The 13358-nt window shown below is 39.7% G+C and overlaps 1 protein-coding gene across 3 annotated transcripts in view; it reads left to right on the forward strand.

The window, feature by feature from the left end:
• The window catches only part of LOC128374254 (zinc finger protein 609-like), a 73896-nt gene that overhangs the window by 39358 nt on the left and 21180 nt on the right, over positions 1–13358 (forward strand). The gene's annotated exons all lie outside the window — the stretch shown is intronic.

Genomic DNA, 13358 nt, shown 5'->3' on the forward strand with positions numbered 1-13358 from the left:
TTTTTTGGCCACTTGGGTGCAGCAGAAGCAAGTTGCAAACACAACACTGTCGTATAATCGCTTGTTTGATAAAGGGAATTTGTCAGCAAACAGCTTATTTACACCACACAGTTACGGATCAACATTATTGTTCATTTGGAGTCGTGTTTCTGTCCACCTGGTGAACATAAATCCAATATTCACTCTCCTTTAGCTGGTTTTGATTTATTCCTTGAGGTATATATCTGACTCTTTAGCTGATAAATGCTCCTCTATTTCTACTAGTTGCTAACTATGTCCATTTGTTCTTTGGTGCTGAGCAGGTCATGTATGGTCGGTTTTAGAGCTTATTCTCTGTAAACAGCTGCCTGCTGCGTCCCAAAATGTTTCTGTGAGTGCACTGAGAAGCTCCGTGAAGCTGACTGAAGCTACAGAGTTGCTGATCATTCTCTGTAGGTTCATCGCTACGAATGAAGCGTCTGACTTAGCACATTATCATTTGATACATTATTATAAGAACCAATTGTAGCTGCTTTAAATGGCTACTGGTTGTATTTAGCAGATTACATACCTTGACTATTATCTAGAAACATTGTTACGCTTTTCCCTCTCCCTCTTATTCTACTTATTATTCTTATTAGCTAGACAGGGTCTGTAACAGAACTACACGTGTGGACGCAGGCCATCTTTGGATTATATCTGCACCTTTAGATCTCCTTGTTGTAGCAGTGAAATCATTGTGGAATGTAAATAAATCAAGTAGACAGGCCTGCGTTCTGCCGGGTTACTGTTTTTGTCTCCAAGTACTTCACTGGCGCACAGATGGGCTGCAGGGTGGATGACCTGGCATGTTAAGAATGGATATTATTCCCCTCTAACTTGATATGCAGTGCAAGCCTCCTGAATTAGTGGCGCATGTAGTTGTTGTTGTGCTGAGTTGACTTTCCACCTTCCACCCGGAGAATGAACAATTACTTTAGTACTACACACTGTTGTTTTCTCTGATAGTTAAATAGTCCTGAGTGCAGTCCCGAGTACTCCGCTGCACCAAACTGTTTCCAAATATCCCACAAGGACTGAAGGGTGTTGGTGTGTAGCGGCGAGAGGGGAGAGGATGTGTGAGTGGATCAATAAAGGTGAAGTTAATATGGAAATGAGCTCCTCTTTGTAGTGGAGGCTGGGGAGTTGTTTAGTCCTTGGCGATGAGCTGAGCTCGCACATTAAATTATGTTTCGTAAGTGCGGGCCTCTCTGTCCATCTGGAAAACTAAATTATATTTAATCATATCCATTAGGTTTATGTATCCCTTGAAGAGAGACATTTTGCTGTTAAATTCACTCACTCAAGGCATATGTCACAATTATTACAGTATTTTCTTATTGTTGATATTATAGCTGAATACATTACTGTTATATTACTCTAGAGGTCCAAGCACTTTGGTTATTGCTTGAAAATGGGACATTTAATACACCTAAAAAGTGTATTTTGAATGGTATGAGTCCATGACTACATGACCTTCAGTCAAATCACAATTCCTTTTCATCATGATGTGGATGTTTGTCCTGATGTTGTCAAGGTGAATGTCAGATATGTAATCTCTCTGTGTTTATTGGATTCTTGTTGACCATATTCATACACTCATTGTAGTTAGATGTGTTGTTGTTAGCTGCGGGGCTTGATCGTTCCCTGCAAAGATCAAGAGTAGGAACAACCATAAGTGATGTGTCAGCTGTGGGTTTTGAAGAATTTCTAATGTATACTGTAAGATTATTTATTCCAATCTCATCCAAACTCTAGTGCTTGGTATGAATTATTAAGAGCCTAAGAGGCAAAGTGTTTGGAATAAAAATCCTTAGAATAAAAGGTAAAAAACAAAGCTCTGTATTCAAGTCATTATGAAATGTGACTTCTTTATCACATTTCCTTTTTTTTTAATAATAATAACATCACCAAAAATAATGATTAAATATGTAGATATTTGAAGGTGATCAGTCACATAATCAAGGGAAGACATTTATCTTTAACTAACAGTAACAGGAAGTTGACCCCCGCCCCTCCTCCTTCCCTGCTTAAGACTGTCAGTTTGACAGTAAGTCCCCAGGATAAATAAACATGGAGGTATCATCTGTGTTTATGGATAGCAGCTGCTGACGGGGAGGGAGGGAGGAAGGAGGAGGAGGAGGAGGAGGGTTGGGGGGGGGTGGGGGGACTACAATGACTGCACTGACTGTTTATTTTTATCAGGGCATTAGCAGATTAGGCACTCAAACTAACAAGGTCATCAAACTCTGATGGCTGAGAGCAGCAGACCTCTGCTAAGCGGCTGGCAGAGCAACGAGGAGATTTGGTGTGTTACAGTGGGTTTCACTTTACTCGCGCTCCCCCGACATCACCGCAGTCTGACTTATTAGTGCTTTCAATGATGTGAAGGGCACAGAGATATAATTTGTTTAGAGATTCACCACCAGCGGCTGCAGCGGGATGGCTCTCTGTATTGTGCTGACACGTCGCCACATGTCCTTTGATTAAGCAAGTGTCTTAGGGACATTTGAGGGCTCAATCTGCTTTTGTTGTTATGCCAAAGTGCATCCACTGAGTAGTTTCAAACCGTTTCCAGCAGCTCTTACATTGATTTGATACCCGCTAAAGTAGATTTATTCCCAGGTCAGCCTGTCGTGGCATGCTTTTCACTCCTTCTCACATAACTCCCTGGATTATACTCAAGTCAGTTCAAGTCTATAATTATCAAAACAAGTCATAGAATCGCTGTGTGAATCTGAAAATAAACAGTGGTGTAACTTACCGCGCCGTGCTCTTCCTGTGACCTGCCATTTCAGCTATTTCTCCCTCACCAATATGGGTGTTGAAATGTCATGTGACGCTAGCAACAGCATTCATTGCCCCCAAGGTGTATTAAGGTGTAAAAGTCTTACAGGGCTTTGAGGCTGTAGTCCAGGAACTACTGGCACCCGGTAATAGTGCACATCACCGTCCATTAAGATAGACATGGTTCAATAGGAGCTCTGTGAGACAGCCAGCAGTAGAGGTCAATCAGAGTAGCAAACCCTAGTTAAAGTAGCAGCATGAGGGACAGCATGGTGAGTGCAGCTCAAGCACTATACTATCTGCAGAGGGGAGCACAGCACTCTACTTCACATATTTCTACTCCCAGTCCAAACCATTATCGTTTGCTTTTCTATCTAAACAGCTCAAACCTCTATTGCTTTTTTTTCCCTCCCTCTCAGTTCACAATCACAGAATGGATTTTAGGAGCAAATATCTAAAGCAAATATTAGCTCTAGCAATATATAGTCCACCATATTGCCAAATTCAAGTTAATATATCATCTAACACTGTTATTTCGATGTCACACAAGTTCCCTCAGTGTGGCATCTACATTGGAAGTGACAATGCTACCCGTATGTCACACCAACGATCCAACGATCATCTATTCTCTGTGTTTATGAGTGCTGTCAGTGCAAATAACACAAAACAATAGAAAGTAATTGGGTATGATTTTTATTTTATTTTAGGATGTAGGATGTTAGGAATGTCTGTCTAATGTTTGGAGAAGGCACCACCCACAGAAGAGCGTCAACTCGAGGGAAACAGAGTAACAGAGAGAACATCTATAAATAGTTTGAGGTTAAGGGCTCTGGGGAAATCTCACAGCCTGAATAATAACTTGTTTTCCCTTGTATAATATGTGGGACTAGTATTATGTCTTTTGTTACTAAGCTGATAAGGTTTCTGGATGGTGTAGGGGGAGCTTTTATTTTTGCTCGACTCAGTACAAGCTGTTTTTTTGTTTTTTGTTTTTTGTTTTTTTGAACGCAAGGAAGGTAGGTATCTGCAACTGGAGTTTTGGTTACAGCTATCAACACGACGGTGGAACGTACATACACTCGGTACACGCCTCAGTTTGCTAGAAATTCCTCTCAGCCTGATCTCACAAGCCCATATTTGGTCGAAGCCTCACACTTTGTAAGAAGTCAAAGAGTGAATCATCGGTATTTGGGTGGGAATCTAGGTGGCTGAGCTGTTGATGACAGCCTCTCGGTTTGTTGTCAAGTTTCCCTTTGCTGTGAGATAAGATTTATGACTATAGAGAGGGCTGGCGAGAGAGAAATCCTCGTAGGCTCAGCTTAGCTTATCTGGATTTCTGCTCCCAGCACAGCCTCTCTCCCTGTCGGACGCAAGTGGGTGACCTTGACAAGAATGTGGCTTATTGTTGTAATAGATACTGTTGTTGTCGACTGACCTATGGTCGGAGTAGGAGGATGAGGAATGGGAGAAAGGGAAAAGGGGAGAGAGAATCACCAAGAGGACTCAGTAGAATCAGTATCTAGATGGGATTAAGTTCAAATCTGCTACAGCTGACATATTACATTACATTTACAGTTATAATAGGAAAAATCTTGCTGTTATTCAGTGTTGCACTAGAATACTACTCTATTCATATTATTGCATGTTACTAAGAAAATCCAGCCGCTAACTAGAAATAGTGAAACCGCAGACAATCTTATGAACCAACCATGCAAAGGGAATCGTTTTGTTCCTGTTAATGGAGTGCAGATACAGTGTAAGTGGACATTTTGTCAAATCGGCGTTCAACGTTTTATCTACAGTAAATATAAAGAGATGTCTGCTTCTCTGTGGACAGCTTTTGAGTCTTCGTGATACCTAACAAGCCTTAACCCAGTGCACTTCTAACCCAACCCCCCACCCTGTCATTTAATAAACAATACCAGGCGTAGGCTGAAAGCAGCCGGCTGAGTCTGGGAGAGGAAAGGAAAGGAATTAGGTTGACAAGGTCAAGCTGAACCAAGACAAGAGAAAAGTGTCCCAAACCACCTGCTTAGTGTAAGCTAGTCCACCAGCCAAGCAGACAGCTTCACTGCCAGATCTATGATGCGGTGAAAATTATGTCAGAAATGTAGGTTATCTTTCCCATTCGCATTTGTTTCAAGAAAAAAAAGCCATCAAGCGAAGAGATAATTAGAGCTGCAACAATTAGTCAGTCAATTGACAGAGAATTAATCACCAACTATTTTAATAATAGATTAATTGTTTAGAGTGATTTTTTCCTTTTTTGTGTGTCCAAATTCACAGATTCTAGCTTCTTAAATGTGAATATTTCTTGTTCATGTAGTTATCTATGACTGTAAACTGGATATCTTTGGGTTGTGGACTGCTGGTGAAGACAAAAGGCTTTTTTTTTTTTGTACGTTTTCTGGCATTAAATCGACCAAACGACTAAGATATTAATCAACAGATTAATCGACAATGAAATATATCATTAGTTACTGCCATGGAGACAATACTGACTACTTATTCCCTCTTTCCCCCTCATATGCCTGTTATGTATTTAGACCTTCACTTAATATTATAGTAATGAGCAGAAAAGATTAGCTAAGTTTACACAATACTCAGGGGAGAAATTAACTTTTATTATGCTTTACACCTTCTTATGTGACATTGTAAGTTGGTTTCATGACCAATAGGTGACCTAAGAACGTGCTCAATATTGTAGTAACCAAATACAGCTTTTTGAGTCAGTAAATTGGATTTAGAGTCATTAACACTATCAGTTTATTCTCTTACATCTGTAGTGTTTGTTGCTTTTATGCTTTGAATAATACATTTTATAAATATGTGAAGGAGGCATGCTTTATCTAAAATGGGTGCTACAGTGCTTGCTAATACTCAATAAATTGTATTTTTATTCTAGCTTATTCTAACATTTTAGTCGAGGTTAATTGCTCTGATCTCGGCAAGAATTCAGAGAAGTTGTAAACAAACCCCACGTTTCTTGTATTGATAGAGTTTTCTTAGTGGTAGTAAGTAAAAAAGGATGGAGAAAAAACAGTCCCCCCTCTCTCTCTCTCCTTCTTTCTTTATTTCTTTTTCTTTCTTTCTCTCTCTCTCTGTGTGGCTTTGTTTTACTGGGCAAATTAGGCCACTGCTTCACAAGTGAGCAAATTGGTAAGCTCCACTTATCTTGGCTCAGTCCTCTACCCTGCGGTCCCTCGTGCCTTCTGTCTTTTTATATCACTTTTACTTCCCATCATGTTGCTGGTAGCTGTAGGAGCCGTCTCTTGACTAATGTATGTTGTCCTTTCATCAGTGAGTGCAGATGTCTCCACAGGTAAAGCCTCTCTCGTGCTCTCTGAAGAGGTTTCTCTTTGACAAAGCTTTGTGCTTCAGTATAAAGGGGCCTCGGTGAAGCAACAGCAGCAGCAGCAGCAGCAGCTCTGATTTGCATTGCAATATTACAGATACAGGGGTGTCAGACTAAAAAGATATTACATTTGATTACTACTGGAATTCGTAGCAATTGTGAAAGCATTACTTGGCTTTGTAACAGTTAAGCTGTAATTCACAGCTGCTGCTCAGGGCTGCGAGATGAAAGTTCACTCCTTGCAGCATGTGAAGCTGTTGCATTTGCAGACATTTTTCCACTTAATGTCTCGTCTTTCACTGCTTCATTTCTGAACTGCTGTGTGTGTTGCATCAGCTGTAATGTTAGGTGTCAAAATGTAGGCCTTCGTGCTGAGATAACTGTAATCTGTATGTTTCTGTAGACACTTAGAAATTACATTTTAGGTAAAAGTTGAGTTGTCAGGCTTTAAGATTCAAACTTTTTTTAAGCTCCAAGAGTCCGTTATGTGAAAAAGGTGCTATTTATATGCGTGGCAGAGGCCTGTAATGTGAAGGAGTCATATGGCAAACGGCTTCTTTGTCAGACAATAACTGTTTAGAGTGAGATCCTGGCTTATTCATTATGGCTCCAAAGAGATTGCAGGTCACGGGTGACCGCCTTCATCACAGCTTAGTTTCCTTTCTGTACTATTGATTTGTGGTTATGCTTTCCCGAAAACACAATTAGCAGCTAAAACTGAGAAGAGTTGCCTAGAAACTGAGTGCCTTTTGCCAGCTGGTGGTCTACAATCGATGTCAGGTGTTCCTGTTTGAGTTTTGTCGTTCAGTTTCTGTGATTACTCTCCGAGCTTCAAAGAGAACCACTGTGGTTTTTCAGTGGAGGAATTAGGACATTGTGCAGTGTTGAAAACAATGGGGTAAGCTTTCACAACTTGAAAGGGAATCCAGTTATTTTATATCTCTTCCGTCCCCCCGGCTGATGCAAACATTTTGGTAATGAAATTAGATGAGGCTGATGTGTTTGTTTTCAGTTGTGGCTTAATACTAATAATCATGTTACTTTTATTGCTCTCGATAATAGAGCGCACTTTAAGAAGCTTCCCAGTGATGTGATGATATGCTGATAATCAGACTCATTGCAGTGCGATTGTGTGGACTAGTTAGAATTTAAAAGCTGCCGTTCTTAAATTCATTATGTCAATTCAACAACGCAGTACAGATTACAAGTCTCAGCATTGTTAGTATGACAGGCAAATAAAGGGTGTTGGATCTCTTTTTCCTTTTTTTTAATAAACATTTCTTAACTGGGTGTCTGTGGTGCTGAAAGAGGCTCCGAGCAGAGCAAGCAAGAAGTGTAATCTCCAGTGGCCTTTGACCCCAGTAACTCACCAAAGATGTTCACAGGGTTTGCCCCTGGAGTCAAAAAGAATTACATAATTGAAGCAAGAACACTGAACTCGGCCAACTAATAGCACTTTAGCCGAGGCTCCTTTTTTTACTTAATAATGGCCCTTTTTTGTCAAGAAGAATTACATTTTCTCTTTTCAAGACAGATGTTTTCTTTCTTTTGATGTTGAAAATTGGTGCTGAGCTTCCGGTGCTTTATCTGGGCTGGAAAATCTATACTGTTCAATGGTTAAACAATAAACTGGGACCAATTTAGATCAATTATAGCTCTTTCAGACAAGGGCGGGCAATCTCTAGATATCCCATTTGATTAGATTTTCATTCAGGCTGCAATGATTCAGTTGCTGAACTTTTTCCTTTCTGTTTGATAAGATTCACAATAGCACAGCACTTCATTTCCATTCATGAAAAGTGTCATAAAACATGATGGATTTATTTCCATTATCACTTATTAACACAACAGAGCTGTGCTAACAGGCAGGTTGAGCTAACAACACGCTCCAGTGCACTTGAGGTAGCTTACTTGTGTTAGCTTAATGTTACATATGGCGTGCTTGTTATTGTCGTGCATTATTTACATTCAACAGTCCTGCTGGTTTAATATTTATCAGCCTCTCACTGAATTAATTGACTAGCATATTTTTCTCTTGACATTTAATACTCTACATTTGATACTTAGTATTTGACATTTAACACTACTTACTCTTTTGTATCATACATGCTGTTCAGAAGGGAAAAAAAGACTTTTCCACACTATTTCAGAACAGAAACCCAGGATATAAACCTACATTTGCTGATATAATGACCCAGTGTTGATCTGACTTGACTAAAAGATAGTTTTGACTATAAAACACTCGCTAGCCCGGCAACATTAAGGCTACAAATGATCCATAATGCAACACTACGCCTAGTACTTGGTTTAACATCTGTACTATATCAATTCAAAAAGAATATAAGGCAATCCCACTTTTTCCAGACACATTTCCTAGAAAAAGAAACCCCATCTTCAGACCATTACAGTAAACTTTTTAAATGCATTTTTCCTCTCGTAGTCAACTCTTCATATCTTCTGTTACTGTTTAAATGTATATCGGCAGGCACGTCATTTTTTATGTGAAGCCCAAGAGAATAACTTAATGTCCCATCACTCGAGTCGCTCACTCAGCGGTAAAGCGGTGATCACCTTCACTCTGCGGTTGGCGTGATGTGATTGCGTTACCGTGGTAACCGCAGCACATGAACTAGAGTGAATTTTTGATGAAGAGAAACTGCTTATGTTGCTTATTTTACTGCTGGTACCTACAACAGCAGAAAAAAATATAGCGATGGGGTAAAACGCTGTTGGTTTATTTCAGTTCAGTTCAGTTTTATTGTCAATCATACATGTTAAAAACACGAAGGAATGAAATTTGTTACTCCAGCAGCCTACAAAATAAATAACATTAAAAATAGACCCTAATATAAATAATTAAATAACCTAAAAACCTATGATAATAAATAGAATACAGAGTTGTATGAAACTGTTGTTGCAGACGTTATTCTCTGTGACCTGTGACAGTTGCCTTTCTATGAGTGGACAAATCATTACCAGCGTATGCACTCAGCGTCAGACATGAGGGTCGTGGATGAAAGGGATCATAGATTATAGCAGGTCAATAGTAAAAATTGAATGTTAGCTGTCTATGCAGAAGGATTTGAGAATATTAAAATGTTTTTGTTACACGTAGGCTTAAATATTCAAGTAATCACAGCCTTGAATCAGGTGCATAATGTATTTTCATTTGTTTGGGCATTTTCTGAATTGGTTAAAACATAACTACTCCAATGGCTTACTCTGAATTTAACACTGTATTGTGACCTGTAATAACATCAATTAGCCTTACACCCCCCTGAGATTATCTTTTGTTCATTATTTTTCACTGCTCTGTATTTGTGAGGCGTGATTTGAAAGCTTGTTTTCAGATGCCAAAGGAAATGGAGCAAATTAAGTCCAAATCTGTCCCAAATTAAATAGAAAAACAGTCAGGGTTCTGTTTGTGATATTAATGATGATTTCTTTATGTTTTACGCACATCTCAGTTAAAGCAATTTGAGAAGTAGCCGTTAAAACACTTTAGTGAGTCTATGACACATTGAAGTAAGTCTGGTGTGTAATGAATGATTTGAAACCTAATTTGGTCAACTGTATTATGGCCCCACGCCGCCCACACCAGTACAGCCAAAACAGGTGTCTCACTATGACACTGCAGTGTAATCCCTTCGTAATCCTCGCCCAAGCTCGGCGCTCAGTTTCTTAATCCCAACTCTAATAAACAAGTTAAAGCTGAAGTTAATATGTCCAGTAAAAAGTGCATCTGTCTGCGACGGGCAAGTTATTGTGCGATCTCACTAGAAATCCAGGCAGAGTTCCCCTTCTGTCAGCACTATGAGGTATGCTCAACACCAGTCCAAGATTCATAGGATTTTTGTGAGTCAGTTGAACAATATTCTTGTCAGTGTGGGTTTCTCAAGGAGCTGCCATGGGGTTTAAGTTAAGAAAAGGTTTGCGTGACATTCAAGCATTGTGGTTTGGAGGGGGAGATTTAAAAATCCGTCTGTAAAGTCTCGCATTGAGGGAAAGAAATCATGGAATTTGGCATCGGCTGAGCATTGGGTAGAGCCTTGTATAATCTGACAAGTTGTGTAGTTGTGGGTTGTTTTTTTGGTCCTGAAAAACCTCGGACAAGACGTCAGGCATTTCACTGTGTGGGTTTACATTCTGCAGCCCCACAGTGAAAGTCCTTTTGTTCACTCATCCATTGACAGAAATTGGAAATAGAGCGCCATTGTTCGTGCACATGGTAAACCGGTCCCATTTCCGCCGTGATTCTATTCTAATTATTTTGTACCATTACATAGTGAGTGGTTCTTTGGTTGTGTAGAGGCACTTAGCTGGCTTGTTGCTTTTATTTGTGACAATAAAAACTAAATAATTCTCCTTTTTTTTTTTTTTTTTTTTTTTAAAGCTTGGTAACAGGATTTAAATGGGGGGGGATAAAGTCAAAGCTCACCCAAGGCAAGGTTATACACAATTTGAGAATGTAAGATAGGACTGTGAAATTCATCAAGGTAATTGGATTCATAGAAATTATTAACCTAAATATCCACAAAAAAGCTGAGCTGAGAATCACTAGTATTTAGTGCTTTTAAAAGAAGACTTACGATGAAAAGGCCACATTTAAAGACTGAGGGATTCCTGAATTCATCCTAACATTATTGACCTCTTATAACTCATCATCTGGTTATTACAAATGCATTTTCTTATGTAAATTAGCCATGGAAATGTGTGCTACAGTCGCTCTCTATCATCAAGTGTGTGTGTGTGTGTGTGAGAGAGAGAAAGAAAATAATGACTGAATGGAAATAAATTAAAGCTGGCTGTGCAGTGGTTTGTTCGGGGCTTTCCTCAAGCACACGCCTCATGAGTACTCAGACAGTGTTCGTCAATGATGTTGTTGTTCATATTCGGTATTTTGTGGGTGGCCTGAAAAACAAAACCTGAAGGTAGTTGTCGCTAAAATGTTCTCAAGAGTCGACTCTCAACACCATTAATTAATTGATAAATGTCAGCCACTGCCAGCTAGCCAAAAGGAAAGAAAGCAATTGAATGAATCTAATATGAAGCCACCAGTCAACAAAGCAGTTTAATCAAGAACAGGAGGCTCTATCCAGGCCATTGTTATGTTGCCTAAACCTGGTAACTAATATACCCAAAAAATGTCAATTCCCAAAATGTCGACACAGTTTGAGGAGTTGAGTCAATTTAGAAGAGGCTCTCCGTGACCCTGTTTGCACCTTTCACCATGTGCTGTCACTCTGAAGGAGGCTTCGTTGCCCAGGAACAGTGTGTGGTGACAGCTCGGGTGATTACCTGTCCTGTCTCATTCACTCAGCCGGCCTGCAGCTTTGGCCACATCATGCATCAGAAACTGACACACAGTGATTAGGATGTCGTTAGGCCTGACTCTCTGTCGCTCTTTGCACACATTAATTTACCATTCCTTCGAGCACCAGCAGAAATTGGCTATACATGCTCATTTCACTAAACCATGAAATATGAAGCCTCTGTGATGACAAGTCTTGAGCTAATATTAAATTTCATCAGGGACTAATGTTTGGTTTTCAAAGCGTTAAGTCATCACGGATTCAGATTTCTCATTCAGTGATTTTCTCTGAAATGGCTCATATAGCATAATTCATGGCGGCAATGCTTTCCAGTGATTAGTTTTATAAATCATAATCAATCATGACATTTTTTTTATTAATCTCAGATAATGTTTGAAAACATACTGTTTATCTTAAGAAAATGATATTCAGAATATGCAATAAAACATTATAAAGTGCATCTTAAATGAAGTGAACACAATATAAGAAAAGTAATATTTTAAAGTCTAATCTTTTTTTACCCATCTCGCTGGGTACATTTTAGTTGGTAGGTGAGTGTAGCAAACCTTTGCAGCACATAGTATGTGCATCATGTGTAAAGATGGTAAAGTATGACTATGTCTGGCAAGATTTCCATCATCATGAACCCCTAAAAATACTGGATTGATGCCTAGAAGGGTGAGCAAATAAAAGCAATTGATTGACACAAAAAAGAAAAGAAAAAATACATGCTGTCTAAATTTAGCTGTGGCAGAACATCTGGTGATCTTTTGCAAGCTAACCAACCCCTCCATCTCCCCTCAATTCATGTCAGCTCAACTGTCTCATATCTAATAAAGAATATTTTAAGAGCCTGCAGCCATGCTCGCAGCTCTGTTTCGAGCTAAATGCTAAAACTAGCATGTCAGCACGCTCAATGCTAACATGCAGATGTAATTTTTACCATGTTCACCTTCTTAGTTTAGCATTTTTAGCATGCTAACAGTTGCTAAAAAGCACTAAACAGGAGGTAGAGCAGTGATGGTGGGAATATCTTTAGTTTTGCAGATATATGGTGAAAAACAAAGTATGGGCCATATTAAAATTAGGATTCATCATCTGGGAGCCATAAATGTCTGGACTTACTCAGGAGAAGTGAGCATGTTGAACTGCTGGTGGTGCTAGAGGAAAAAGCAAGGGAGTAACAAAGTGACTAGGATTCATCTTTTTGGCGTTACGGAGGTACAACATTTCATTGCAGTCTGTCAAATAGTTGTTGAGATATTTCAGTCTGAACTAAAGTGGTGGACGAACTGACCGACCAACCAACAGACAGACATCCCTAGAGCTACGCTGGTAACACGGCTGAATATTGAGCAGTAACTCAGATATCTGCAGTGATAAATAGTTTTTGTTCTCCACATCATTCTCAGTTTGGAGCAGTAAGTAGATTAGAACAATTATTTACAGGGTGTACAGCCTTTATAATCCAATGTGTCAATTGTTGTTTCGTGTGAGTTTCTTCTAAGTCTAATTGGATCCAGCATTGGCAGCATATTCCCTAGCTCTGAGTGGTTTATGCCCAATTAATAAATGGTGTGGTGTTGGCTCCAGTGTGGCATTCCTCCTGCAGTTCAGTGCTAATGATTTGGAGCGCTTTAATGTTGACTGCCTTGAATAAAGAGCACTAAGCCTGGTGTCACTGTGGCCCTTAAATCACCATCAGTCTTCCTCTGTCTCTCTCACTTTTTTCTTTTTTCCGCCTACACACTTTTCTACCGCCAGTTCTCTCTTTTCTCTCTCACACCTCCCGTCACTTGCTCCCATCGTCTTCCTGCCTTCCTGCCCTTTTCATTTTCGTTTTCCACGTAGGGCCCCGCCGCCTCTTCATCGCTGTCACAGTGTGT

The sequence above is a fragment of the Scomber japonicus genome, chromosome 1 (genome assembly GCF_027409825.1).
Source record: "Scomber japonicus isolate fScoJap1 chromosome 1, fScoJap1.pri, whole genome shotgun sequence".
NCBI classification, from domain to species: domain Eukaryota; kingdom Metazoa; phylum Chordata; class Actinopteri; order Scombriformes; family Scombridae; genus Scomber; species Scomber japonicus.